Consider the following 14,575-nt stretch of genomic DNA (forward strand, 5'->3'; position numbering starts at 1 on the left):
GTTCTTTCCGACTTGTTGCTCTGCCATTCTGTTCAAGATCTTGTCAAACTGAGTCACCACCACATTCAGGTTTTATGCGGCAGGTGGAAGGAAGAGAGCATGGAGGAAGCACTCCCATGATCTTACAGCTCAGGCTCAGAAGTGGCACCATGATTTCTGCTCACATTTACTTGCATGAATTGTATCATACAGTCACACATGGCTGCAAGGGAGGCTGGGAATGGAGTCTAGCTGGGCAGCCATGAACCCAGAGAGGAGAGGAGAACAGAACTATGTTCAAATCCAGTTCTTTCCATTACTAACCATGTTTGGAGGCAAGTTATGTAACTGTTTCCACCTCTTTTACCTCTTTTTGTTCATTCATAAACCAATTCTCTATTCCTGGTCAGTCTTTTATTCCACAAGTATTTCCTGAACACCTACTATGTGCAAGGCACTATTTTAGGTACCAGAAATACGATACATCTTTGAACAAAACAGATCAAGTCTCTTCCTCTCCAAGGCAGATTCACTGTGAGTCTAATAAGGAATCTTCCAAGGACCTTTACTTTTCATTCTAAATCAACATTTATTTCCACGCGTAATTTTATATTCTTATATTTTATTGTTTACTTCAAATTTATATGCACGTTAGTCGCCACAAAACTTGGATCTGCCTCTACTACTCTCATGGAGCTTATACCCTAGCTGGGAGAAAGAAGGTAAACAAGTAAACCAATAAACATAACATCAGATAGTGATAACTATTATGATGTGTAGACTTCAAGAAGAAAGATTCATTTCATGTGAAGCCCAAGAAAGAATTTATTTAACTGTTGAGATGGACTCCCCATGGTCAAACAAGGGCCCACATTTTATAAATAGTAAGAGTCTAGCAGCCATCTGCTTGCAGGAGCTTCTCCTGTACTTACTCTGAAAACCAAGAAGAATCTCTTACTGAACTCTTGGTTTCCAGGCACTATGCCCTGCTCCTTTACATCTTTATAAAGGAGTTCTTGGTTTTATCTTTCAACCAATGGACTGAGACCTGCCTCATCCAATCAGAGCTGCTCCACAGCAACCAATCCAGATGTGCAATACAGGCCAATCAGAATTTTGCAATTCAGACCAATCAGAACTGCACTAAACTGCATGCCTCATTTACAACAGGGGGGACCTCAAGCCATAGGCTGTTGACAGCTCCAAACACGGTACTCAAAGCCAGTCACAAACAGCGTCTGACACTGGCCTGCACCAGAGACCTTCCAAAAGGACTGAGAGTCCTAGAAGTCCTACCTATTATATAGTAACAAACCCAAATAGGCAGCCAAAGTGGGGAGACAAAAAAACAGGCCCCAAATGAAAGAACAAGGGAAGTCTCCAGAAAAAGAGCTAAATGAAATGAAGATAAGCAAGCTATCAGATATAGAGTTCAGAATACTGACTGTAAGGATGCCTAACAGCATGAAAAAAAGATATAGAAACTATGAAAAATGACCAGTCAGAAATGAAGAATGGCATAGAAGAAATAAAAAATAAACAGCAGATTAGAGGAAGCTGAGGATCGGATCAATGAATTAGAAGACAGGGTATTAAAAATCACTCAATCAGAGATCCAAAAAGAAAACACAACTTAAAAACAGGACAGTCTAAGGGAGCTGTGGGACAACATGAAATGCAACAATATTCACATCATAAGAGTGCCAGAAGAGGCCAAAAGTAAGCAAGGTTTAGAGAACCTGTTTGAAGAAATAATGAAAGAAAACTTCCCTAATCTGATCAAGAAAAAAGCCACACAAGTTCAGGAGGCACAGAGAGTCTCAAGCAAGAAGAATCTAAAGAGGCCCACGCCCAGACACATCATAATTAAAATGCCAAAAATTCAAGACAAAGAGACACTATTAAAGGCAGCTAGAGAAAAGCAATCTGTTACCTAGAAAGGAGCTTCCATAAGGCTGTCGGCTGATTTCCCATCAGAAACTCTACAGGCCAGAAGGGAATGGCATGAAGTATTCAAGGTAATGCAAAACAAGGATCTGAAACCAAGACTACTCTATCCAGCAAGGCTATCATTCAAAATAGATGGTGAAATAAAGAGCTTCCCAGATTTAAAAAAAAAAAAAAAAAGGCTTAAGGAGTTTATCACCACCAAACCAGCATTGCAGGAAGTGTTAAAGGGACTACTGTAATTAGAAGTAGAAATAGAAGCATTGCAAGAAATGTTAAAGGGACTGCTGTAATAATAAGAAGAAATAGAGAGAGAAACATAGGCATAAAGAATTAAAATAGCAGTAAATAAGGACCTGCCAACAATAACCTTACGGACTTTAAGGGAGAGATCAACAGCAATACAGTCCCAGTCAAAGACTTTAACAGCCCACTGACTTCACTGGATAGGCCTTCCAGACAAAAAGGCAACACAGAAACAGTGACACTAAATGGCACACTAGATCAGATGGATTTAATTGATATTTACAGAACATTTCATGCCAAAGCTGCAGAATATACATTCTCCTCAAGTGCACATGGGTCATTCTCAAAGACAGACCACATGTTAGGACACAAAACAAGTCTCTACAAGTTCAAGAAAATTAAAATCTGTTACCTGATCAGGCATCTCAGATCACAATGGCATGAAATTAGAAATCAACTACAGTAAAAACACTCAAAAATGTTCAAACACATGGAGGCTAAAAGCATGTTATTAAACAATGAATGGGTTACCAATAAGATCAAGAAAGAAATCAAAACCTTCCTGGAAACAAATGAAAATGAACACACAACAATCCAAAATCTATAGGACATAGTGAAAGCAGTCCTAAGAGGGAAGTTCATAGCACTGCAAGCCTATCTCAAATAGCAAGAAAACTTTTAGTAAACTATCTAATCCAATAACTTAAAGAATTAGAAAGCTCCCCTGTAAAGCCATCTGGACCAGGGCTTTTGTTTGCTGGGAGTGTTATAATTACTGCTTTGATTTTATTGGTTGTTATTGGCCTATTCAGGTTTTCTGATTCTTCTTGATTCAGTTTTACATGATCTCACTTATATGTGGAATCTAATAAACAAAATAGGCTGAGGAACAAAATAGATCCAGAAACAGAGAAGCATGGAACAGACTGGGGAATCTCAGTGGGAAGGTGGGGGTGGGGGAGTGGAGGGGGAGAGATTAATCAAAAAACTTATATGCATATGTGCATAACCCATGGACACAGACAATAGTTTGGTGAAGGCCTGGGGGGTTGCGGATGTGGAGTGCAGGGGATCAATGGGGAAAAAAAGAGGGGAGATCTGTAATACTTTCAACAATAAAGATAAATTTTTAAAAAATAGAAACAGCCTCCCCTTTGTTTTGGAGGAGCACACTTGGTGTTTTCCCTGAGGCTTTCTCCCCAGTTTGCAAACTGTTTACCTAAGTAAAGTCTCTTCTTTTTCTACTCCAATGTCTTGGTTTTGTTTAGGGAGGTAAGAAATAAAGGCAGGATAAGGGGAGAAGAGAACAACTTTATTTAGCACAGTTTGAGACCCCGTCATGTGTGCAAAAATTGAACAAAGTGAGTTGTCCCTACTTTTTCCTACTATAAAAACTACTGTGATTTATCCTCTTATGCACAAATCTTCGTGTATGCTTCTGATTATTTTTTAGGAATTATTTCTGGTAGTGGAGTTCATGAGTCAGAGGGAGAAATGTTTTTAAGTTTCTTAAAAACCATGTGCTTAAAACCTCTCTTTTTATTGAGACTGCTTATGAAGATTATAAAAGAAGCAATGATAAAGGTCTAAATTTTGAGGCATTTTAAATATCATTTTTTTAAAGGTTAAAGATGCTTGAGAATTTTAAAGGATTACTTATATCTGGACAATCTGGGCTTCTCCATGCCCTGGGTCCTAGCTGGCCTTTTCACCTCCCATCTTAAACACGTACATGCAAGTTCTTATCCTAGAATTATTTAAGTCACAGAATTTTAATTGAGAAGGAATCTTTGTGTTGATGAATTCATTGCAGAGATAATGTTGACTTGCCCTAAGCCTCATAGGGACAAGCTAAGATAAAGCCTCTATCTCTCAATTCCTGTGCCTGCAATAAAAATCAGTGATAAGTGCAGTGTGCTTACAGTGTTTTGTGACAACAGAAGTTAAGACAAGTTTTAAAATAAACATCCATGGAGAGGGCCTGCCAGATTGACCTACCTTGTAGGTGGCATGAGCATTAATTGAGATAATAAACATAAAGTATATAGGAGGGCACTGGAACATTGTCAGCAACATTTAAATGTTAGCACTGGATACTACTTTGGTGGCAGAGCAAGAAGAGTGTTCCAAGACCAGATGTGGGCCCCATGGGAAAGGGAGCAGGTGTGGGGTAGTGAGGGGTGGTCTTGGGGCCTGTAGGCATGGACAGAAGACCTTAGCAGAAAAGTCTGGTCATTCTACCTCTGGAATCCCGGGAGCTGGGCAAGAAGTCACATGAGACCACCCAGAGGGACAGAGACCTTCAGCCTGGGTCAAGGGAACCACAGGAGACAGGGGCCCAGCTGGAGGCCTCTGCAGAGCCCATCACAGGGCCAGCTTTAATCATCTGCCAGGCCACCCCACAGAGGCCAGCTGCCGGCCCAAAGGGCTCAGGCCACCCAGTCATGTGAGAACTATATTACTCCCTTACCTCTCTTTCTGGGCTTCATTCCAGGCATGGAGGAAAACAGCAGCTAGCCAGGGGGAGGAGGTGAGCAGAGGGAGAGGAGAGGAAAGGACCATGCCCCTTTCCCAGGGCAGGCTTCCAGCACGAGGCAGGTCTGAGCCAAGGGAGAAGAGAAGATGTAAGGCTAAATCAGTTTCAGAATTTTAACTATTACCTGGGACTTCGGATGCTAAGATCTGAAGTAAGGCTATTTTTTGCAACTCAAAGGATTTTTTTTTTTATTGCCTGACCATGATAGTAAATTCATCGGCTTGTCCAAGTCTTCATTGGGGGTAGAGGATTCTGCTGCTATAAAATAAAATTTAAAGATACTATAGAGGGGCCCACAAAACTTGGATCTGCCCCAGCTGCTCTCATGGGAGATAGATTATAGATAGGGAGAGAGAGAAAGACAGAGAGAAAAGGTTGTATTTTGTTTACAATCCCTGTTTCATGCTTTTCCAGTTTATCAGTTACACATGATTTTAATTTCGTCATCGTTCTGCCTGTGTTATACACGTCCTGTGTTATTTCCTAAATCACCACTTTCTGCTAATAGGACACACTTTTATTCAACAGTCCTGCACTCACTCATGAGTTAAAAATAATTTTTGGATTTCCTTTTAAACCTCTCTTCCTGATTGCACACATGACCGCTTTATTTTTCTAGAATCCCCTCACTTACTCGAGGCCCAGTAATATACATACTATAGGCCAATATTACTCTGAGCTCTACATGAGCTCAAAATTGCTATCATTGACTCCTAATGTCTCTGAGCCAGAGTCCCACATGGTGTTTTCATGGCCCTTGAGTCCTTTCGCCTCACCATTCACTGACTGCCTATACTCATTCATCCATCATTTAATGAACTGGGAACCCTCTTTATGCCAATCACCCTGTGGGGTGCTACAGATACAAACTCCATAGCTGAATGACACACAGTTCCTGCCCTCAAGGCACCTACCATCTACTCCTCCATAATTCTGCGGATATTATTGTGGTAACGGGTGATAAGGACGAGGTTGGCATTACATACAAGGTGCAACAGGAGCACAGGAGGGAGTAATTAACTACCTGGTAATGGGTCACAGAATGAAGACAGTGGGGCTGGAAGGGTCAGTAGGACTCTCCCAGGCTGCAGGGGTAGGGGGGCAGACAGCCTACACTGAAGCACTTCATGAGTCAGGATAGACTAAGTTATGCTGTGGTAACAAAAGGACCCTGAAGCCTTAGTGGTTTAATATAACTAAGGTTTATTTTTCAGTCAAACCACATGTCCAGTGCAGGTCAGCTGGTTGGGGGTGGGGGTCAGGGAGCAGGACTCGACTCTACGCAGTCACTTGGGGACCCAGGCTAGTGGAGGCTGTACACAGTTCTAGCTGGACCATTCAGCACATTTGGCTTCCAAGTTGACATGGCAGGAAACAGCACGCTGAAGGCAACGCACTGGCTCTTAAATACTTCAACACAGGGGTGATACATGAAATGTCCATTCACAGCACATTGGCTACAACGAATCACATGCCTCACTGGGCTGTGAAATGTACAGGAACACCTGACTCTTTAAGGAGTAGTAAATGTCTCTACTACAAGCTCAAAGGCACGAAATCATTTCCCAGGTTTAGGATATGAAATAGTTCAAAATGATTGGAGAAGAAAGTGCAGAGAGGCAGTATCAAAGGTTGAGTTTGGAAAATAAGGACAAGATGATATCTTGTGTGCCATGCATTGGAGTTTCGACCACCTATGTGCAGAGCAGAGCTTTTGAAGGGTTTTAAACATGGTGTGAAGGGCACAATTGTGTTTTAATAAACCTGTCATGAAGCCACATGGAAGATGAACTGGAAAGGATTCAGACAGGAGATGGGAAGACTAATTTAATTCCCACAATTGTCCAGGTGAAAGATGATGAAGGAACTAAAATAGGGCCATTGGGGATGAATGTGAGAAATTTGGAAAATAGTCAATAGAACTTTATTGCTAATTAGAAATGGAGGAGGGAGGAGAATAGGATGACTTTCTATTCTGCTTTAGATGGGCAAGGTGCCACCAATTAAGATAAAGAATACTGGAGGACGAGTGGGTTTGGGGAAAAGACACTGAGGGTAATTTGGGACCTGAGTTTGAGTTACTTAGTATGCTTGTCATGGGTTGAATTGTGTCCCCCCCAAAAAGATTTGCTCAAGTCATAACCCTCATTAGCTCAGAATGTGACCTTATTTGGAAATAGGGTAGTTGTAGATATAATTAGTTAAGATGAGGTCATCTAGAGTAGAGAGGGCCCTTAATCCAATATGACTGGTGACCTTAAAAAAAGATGGCTATGTGGCAATGGAGGCAGAGATTGGACCTTGGCATCTATATGCCAAGAAATACCAGAAAACACCAGAGGTCAGAAGAAGCAAGGAAAGATTCTCTACATGTTTCAGAGGGGATATGGCCCTCCCAGCACCTTGATTTTAGAACTGTGAAGAATGCGTTTTTGTTGATTTAAGCCAGTTGATGGTACTTTGTTATGGCAGCCCTAAGAGATGGATATAGGCATCCAGGTGGAGCTGTCTGGTTCCAAGGTATGCATGAGGTCAGACCAGTCTTCTTCCAAAAGCCCAAAAAGGGGTTACTAAGGAAGACAGAGCATGCTGGGGCGCATGCTGGAAGAGATTTATTCATCCCAGGATGGAGAAGAGAAAGAGGAATTAGGGAAATTCACAATGAGGATGACATTCAGAGAGGCCTTTGGGGAATAAGTAGAAATCGTTTTCTCTCCCAGGTGATGATAAGCTCCTGGGAGCCAAGTCTACATATCCATTCAAGTATTTGACAAATATACTTGTTAGGCTCTATGCTAGGCACGGAGAAAGTAATGGTAAGCCAAACAGGCACAGTCCCCATGCTCGTGCAATTTACAATCTACTGGGGAGAATGACATTGATCGAGTAATCACTCGGAGAAATATGTAAGCACTCACTCTGATTAATGATATGAAAGGAAATTACCAAGTTAAGAGAACATGTTGCAAGGAAATCAGTCAAGCCTGGAGGCTGTGAAAGGCTTGTTAAAGAAGTGATGTTTGAGCTGAGATCTGGGGCAAAGATGTTAATTTTAGGTGATGAGGGAAAGCATGGAGACAGTCCAGGCAAAGGACCTGAAGGAGGGAGAAGAGGGCATGTGCACATTGGAGGGTCTGAAAGACAGCCAGGACCGCTGCAGTACAGAAAGGGCGAGGAGCTGAGGCTGGGAACGGGCCGTAGCCGTGGCCCGCAGACCTTGAAGGTTTAGTGTTCGTCCCATGAGCAAGGAATGGAAGGGAAAGTCAGTCAATGACTTTCAGCAAGAGTGGGGAGAAAAAAGATCACATTTGTTTCTTGTGGTTTGGTTTTTGTTTTTAGATCACCTGGAGATGAGAATGATTGGAGAAAGACAAGAATGGAAACAAACTGAACTATTAAGAAACTATTGCACTGGTCTGATCCCGAGAGAATGGTGGCTTGAGCAAGGTGGTAGCAGGGAGACAGCGGATTCCAGAAGTATTTCTCTAGGCACTTATTGAAGGAAAAAAAGCAATGAATGGATGAAACTGACCATCTATATCTGCAGCTATTTCGTGCTCTTCTCTGTCTTCAGGTTTTTAAATACCATCTCTCTGAAAAGCGGCATTGATGCCTCAGTACAAAACATCCTGACGTCTGATAATGAAGATTCAGTGTATGGAGAAGAGGAAAGCAAATGTTCTGGGGAGATGGTGAGACTCTCCAGTTGGGGGAGGAAGGTCCATCAAGAGAGAGTAAGAAGTTGGGCCCTTGAAGACTTTCAGAGCCAAGGAGGTCCCAAGGCAAAGACCTATCTAACGAAAGGGGTCCCAACAGCACCGGCCAGCCAGTAACCTCCTCTCATCTGATATCCTCTAAGGAGCATCACGCACAGGCACTGTGTTCAGGAGGGACACAATGTACAATTGAGCTCTCCCAAGCCAACCTGCAAGACAGTGTCATCACCTGTAGAGTGTGGAAGCTTCTATAGTTTGATTTCCCTCCACCGCTGCACTTAAACTCTGGGTAAGGATGGAGCCCAGACTGTGGCCTCTGCATCCCAGGAGAAGGTGAGCTTCCTCCCAGGGGCCTGGCACACACCTGAAGGTCTCTGAAGCATCAGATCCCAGCTCCCAAAGGAGGCAAAGCTGCGGTTCTGGGTGCCGAGAGACTTGGCCCACTTTCGCTACTTGGGATGTGTTGTGTTCAAATTGTTGGCTTAGGTGGGTACCTGATGAGATGTGCGTTGCTGTCGGTGGGCCCTGTGTTCATTTTCCGTCTCCATCGTGCCGGGAAGGATGAGCTCTGAGGAGTGAAAGGCAGCCGGCCGTCCTTGAATACTCAGTGTCAGGGCGAGCTGAAGGCTGCTGGGGAATCGCTTCACATCTCACCTCCCGGTATGGTTAAAAATGCTGGCATGCACTCTGCGGATCTAATTTAAAATCAATATGTTTCCATCCTAATTAACCACACAAGAGCTACTTATGAAGTGACACAGACAGATGACTCAATATTTGTTTAATAGTGACATCATGTTCACATATATGTCCAAATTCCAATGAGGCCGAGCTCCCTTGCCAAATGGCAGGACTCAAGACCCCTTTTAAAATCTTCCTGTGATTTCTGAGAAACCCAAAGGGGTGTCCATGCCCTGGCCACAGAAACCACACAGCGCTCTCCACTGGCTTTTTCTGCAGTAATTCATCATGGTTAGAGTCCGCCAAACATATCCTTAAAGAACCCTCCCTGTCACGACTGCTGACAGTGTCAAGACTGTCCCCAAACTCTGTGCCATGGCTTGTCGTGTAGTTGCTAAGGAAGGACTGCCTGGGTCCAGGCTTACAAAGTCTTTCATACAAATAGTCCCTTTGGACTATGGTTCTTACCCCTGTCCTTGGAGAAAACTTGAGCCTGGCTCCGAGGCAAGTAGACAAAGGCCATGGCATGCCCTTTCTTGCCATCCCTTTTGTCTCTACAGGGCCCCCAGCACACCCCATTCCCATCTCTCCCCTTTCAGTTGCACAAACCCCAGGTATGTCCACAGAAACCTGAAGATCCTTTCTTCTTCTCATTAACTGCATTAGAGCTTCAGCTCTTGCTGGCCCAGACACACACACACACACACACACACACACACACACACACACAGGCATAGAAAAGGAGCCAAAGGCCACACATCAAGGAGTTTTAATAATGTTGGCGACCCTTGGAGAGTAAGTGTTAGGGTGTTTCACATTTTTGTCTGCTGACATACCCACTTACTTTGCTTTCCTGTTGTCATTTTATCTTGTAATATTTTTTAAAAATGTGTATTAATATATACTTTACATTTTATTATATCATGTTTTCATTTTAAAAAATAGCTTTAGATATTACCATTTGGCTGATCATCAGAAGCTCTCTAATTTATTTGGGTCTTCCTATAAGTTGCTTTCAACTCTTCAAGAACTGTTCTCTGAGTGTTTTCTGGCTTTGTGTCTCAACCTAAAAGGGAAGCTGATGAAAGTTGGCACCTGTGAGCCCTCCCTGTGTGCCAGGTGCTGTGCCCAGTGCCACCTTCCCCAGAACCCCAGGCGGAAACTGTAATCCCCACAGCACCGACAAGGACACAGCACCTTAGAGTGGATATAATCTCCAAGGCAGCACACGACAGGTGCCAGGTGCATGGTGTGGAGACCCAAGTTCTGCAGGAGCCAAGGGGCCTAGGCTCCTTCTGGGGTATCTGGGCACTAGTTTGGGGGCTTCCTCAGGCACTGCCCAGCCAGACTACCCTTCCTCAGGGAAACATCTTTCCTCTTACTCCAAACTCTCGTGTCTTGGAAGAAACAGGGCAGGGTTGGGCCCTTCTGTGGAAGCCCACACACCCCACCCGCAGGCTCCTGCAGAGCATCGGGGAAGCTCAGCCAGCCCAGTTCAAAGTGGCTGTGGTCCTGCCACGCCCACCCCACCCAACCTCCTGCAAGAGCTTAAGTCAACAGGCGCAGAAAATCAGAAGGGACATCTTGGGATCTGGAAAGGAAAAACCCCAGCAGCTGCCGCCTAATTGGCATTCTAAACAGCTAGAGCCTTCCAAGTGCAGAAATGAATTAAATAAGCTTTTTTTCCCCTTCAGGGTGGAGTACAGGCTCCAGGTCTCCACCCAAGTCACACCCTAGCTGCCGCTATTTATAAGATCTAAATACCAGATGGGGCCTGCCAGGATGAGACCGAAAACAGAGACCTGGACTAAAGGCAAAGGCCTCACGAACCCAGTTGACCCCGGGCTCAGATGCCAACCCTGAGGGGCGTCAGAGACTGACTGCAGGACAGAGCGTGGGAGACTGGGCACCTCCACAGACCCCGTCACCGAAGTCGCGCTTCTCCTACACTCTGCAGCCCAAGGACCGGGCTGGGTGCTGGGCAGGGACTCGGGCTGTACCTGTTTGACTAAGAGCAGCCAGCAGGCTCCAGGAAAGCTTGCCCGGGCCAGCAGCCAGCGGTGGAGCGGCCTGGCCGGCAGCTGGGTGGGGCCTGGGGCCAAGCGGAGGTTGGAACGAGGTGGAGCGTGGTTGGTCCGGGTGCAGGCACAGAGACATGGGGCAAATCCTGCTTTCCTGTCTCACCCGGGGCGACTTTCTGCCTGTTGTAGCCCTTGGGGGACTCTGCTTCCTTATTTGTGAACCGGGCAGGCCGGTAATTAAACCAGCTGAATGGGATTTTTTGAGAACGCGGAATGGAGGGTAAGCACTTTGGATAGTTCCACAGCATTGAAACAGCAGCTGTTACTAGTGGACTTTGTGCCCAGATACAAAAATGCCCCTTTGTTGGCCACTGTCTGTACCAATGCCTTTCAGGACAAACGCAGGTCGCTCTCCTCTTGGAGGCCCTGTCACAGCTTCCAGTTCCCGGCCCTAGTGTGCCAGGGCAGACCCAAAGGCTGGCTGGAGCTGCCACCTCATCCGAAATGGGCACCTGATAAAGGCCAGTTAGCGGCCTGCTGCCTTGCTGGGCTGCTGGTGAGTTAAATAGTTTCTCCCTGCCAGGCCGGGCGTGGCTCAGCAGCTGAGCATCGACCTAGGATCCAGGAGATCCTGGTTCGATTGTCGGTCAGGGCTCATATCAGGTTTCGGCTGGATCCCCAGCTGGGGACCTGCAGGAGGCAGTCGATCAATGACGATTCTCTCATCATTGATGTTTCTCTCTCCCTCTCCCTCCCTCTCCCTTCTTCTCTCTGAAATCAATAAAGATATATTTTTAAAAAAAAAGTTTCTCCCAAACAAAAGGGCTTCGTCTCCCTCTCAGATGAAATCCTCCCTGCCATCTCATCTCGGCTCCCCTCTCCCCTTCCATAACTTTCCTGACCCCAGGCCATGCTGGAGGTTCAGAGTCTCCAGAGTAGCCTGTCCTAGGGAAATGCCATGCAGACCACACAGGTCACTTTACGTTTTCAAGAAGCCACATGAATAAAAGTAAAAAGAAACAGGTGACATTAATTTTAATATATTTTATTTAACCCACTATATAAAAAATAGTATCATTTCAAAATGGGATCAATACCAACATTATTAACGATATTTACATTCTCTTTTTGTACCGGGCATTCAAAATCTGGTGTGTATTTTCTACTTACAGTACATCTCCATTCCTACTAGCTACATTTTAAGCGCTCAGGTTCCACATGTGGCTAGTGGCGACTGGATTGGACAGCAGGGTCCTAGAGCATTTGATTGATTTGCCATTGAATCATTGGGGGCAGGGAGGGGGAAGCCTACAGCTTAATTCTTTATGCTGCTTGCTCTGGGGTTCAAACACATGGAGGGATGTCAGAAGAGGAGCCGCAATGCTGTGCAGGCCAGCATGAGAAGCCTTGCAGGAGAGACTGCCATCTCAGACGGAGCCAGAGACAGGACTGCCAGACTCCAGACATCACCCAGTATTCCTCTGGTCTTCTCCTAGCAGGTCCTCCCAACAGTTTAGGAATTGTTACCGGAAAGGGGACCTGACCCCCGAGCGGGTTTGCCTAGGGCCAGTAGTGTGTGAGTTCTTGATTTTGTGCAGGAAAGATTTCACAACACAAGTCCAGGTGATTTTTACAGAACATTTATTAAAGCTGGGGCCAGTGAAACAAGGAGGGGCCTAGGATAGAAGAAGCAACAGGAGAGGGACTAGGTGGGGAAATGAGCCTAGGCTGGGCTGCTTTGGCTCACTAAGAAGTCAGAGAAAAGGGGCCCCTGGGGACAGGGTCAGGGGGTTAGCCCCGGTCGAGCTGCCACTGCCCATTGCTGCCCTGGTGGCAAACCTCATGGGGTCCCTTAGAGTTTAGGAGATGCAGGTCTGTGGGGGAAGAAGAGGAGGGGAAGGGGGGAAAGGCACAGGTGTGTTCCTGAGAGGGAGAGCATGTGCTGGAACTTTGGTTTTAAGGGTTTTTAAAGGCTGGGAGTTTAGGGGAGGATCTCAATAGAATATTCATCAGTTTTATGCCAAAATAAGATTTATTCCCTTAACTTCATCTGTCCTTGGGTGTGGTTGGCAAATGGCACTAATTGGATTTCTGCTGTCTCCCTGAGTAGGGTGATTTAAGCTCTTCACCCTCTGGTTGGGGAGAAGAGCAAAACCATTTACTCTTAAGTGTCCCTGGTTACAGAATAGGATTTTTGTGATTTACTAGATGTCTGTAAACTGCTTGACATCTAGATGGCTGCAAACTGCTTGTTTAACTATTTGTCTCAGTTTCCCAATTCCTCTTGTCCTGGCTTACTTGCCTGTCTCAATATTAGTTGTAGGGTGGGGATGGGTCATGGGCACAGTACAAATAATACATAAATAAATAAAATATAAAAAGCCATTTGCGCCCTCGCTGGTGTTGCTCAGTTGATTGAGTGCCATCCCAAGGGTTTCGGGTTCGATTCCCTATCAGGGCACATGCCTGGGTTGAGGGCTCAATCCCTGGGAGGGGGTGTGCAGGAGGCAGCTGATCAATGTTTCTCTCTCATCAATGTTTCTCTCCCTCTCTCTCCCTTCCTCTCTCCCCCCCCCAAAAAAATCAATAGAAACATTTTTTAAAATAAACCATTTGCCCCCAAAAGATCTGGAGGACACTGGGACACTGGCACGCTGCTTTGAAACCCCCTATAGCTGAAGGTGGTTTCTTTACTTTCTTCCGAATTCCCACAGGTGGACTGAAGCTTTCAGTCATGACCAGGTTGTCATGATTGAGGGATAAATGGAACTTTCCAGGGAAGGGATCTGATGGGGGAAGAAACAGTAAGGAAAAAGAATGAAAGGAGAATCTCCAGACCACAAGCTGTAGGAACACTTGCAGCCTTTTCACACAGCCTCAGGAAGCTGGAAAAGTTTCTTTGGCTTCCACAGTGTCCAAAACATTTTTAGGTTTGTGGCCTTTGAAGGTTCGGTGGGCCTCCGCATATGAGAAATAGTTTCCAAACACATCACATGAAAAATATTTTCTTTTGGTGCTCTGAGGACCTGAGCTCAGTGAGGTCTGATCCCACTCATGAACACGGAGGAAGGGCCTCCCTGACTGATGAGCCACACTCACCCCCAGTGAACCACAGGATTATGATCCCTGCCTTGTGCAGGAAATCTAGAACCTTCTGGAAAACCCAGGAAGTGGCCAAGATTGAACTGCGTAGCTGGTGCCTACCAGTCGTGAAGCCATGACCCATGGTTTCCCACAGGTCCCCGCCCTGCTGGGGCTGCTGTTTCTGGCACAGCCGGGGAGCCTTCCTGAGCCTGAGTTGGCCTAGTTTTCCAAGGCATCCACTCCTCGCTGTTTCCTGCCTGCACTGCAGACTGCCAAGCCAGTTACTGAGAGGATTTGGATCTGGGGAGTAGGAAAAATCACCACCTATTGCTCTAGGGGAATTTATGAGCTCAGTCTGAACCAGA

The sequence above is a fragment of the Miniopterus natalensis genome, chromosome 1 (assembly GCF_054644295.1).
Source record: "Miniopterus natalensis isolate mMinNat1 chromosome 1, mMinNat1.hap1, whole genome shotgun sequence".
Taxonomy (NCBI): Eukaryota; Metazoa; Chordata; class Mammalia; order Chiroptera; family Miniopteridae; genus Miniopterus; species Miniopterus natalensis.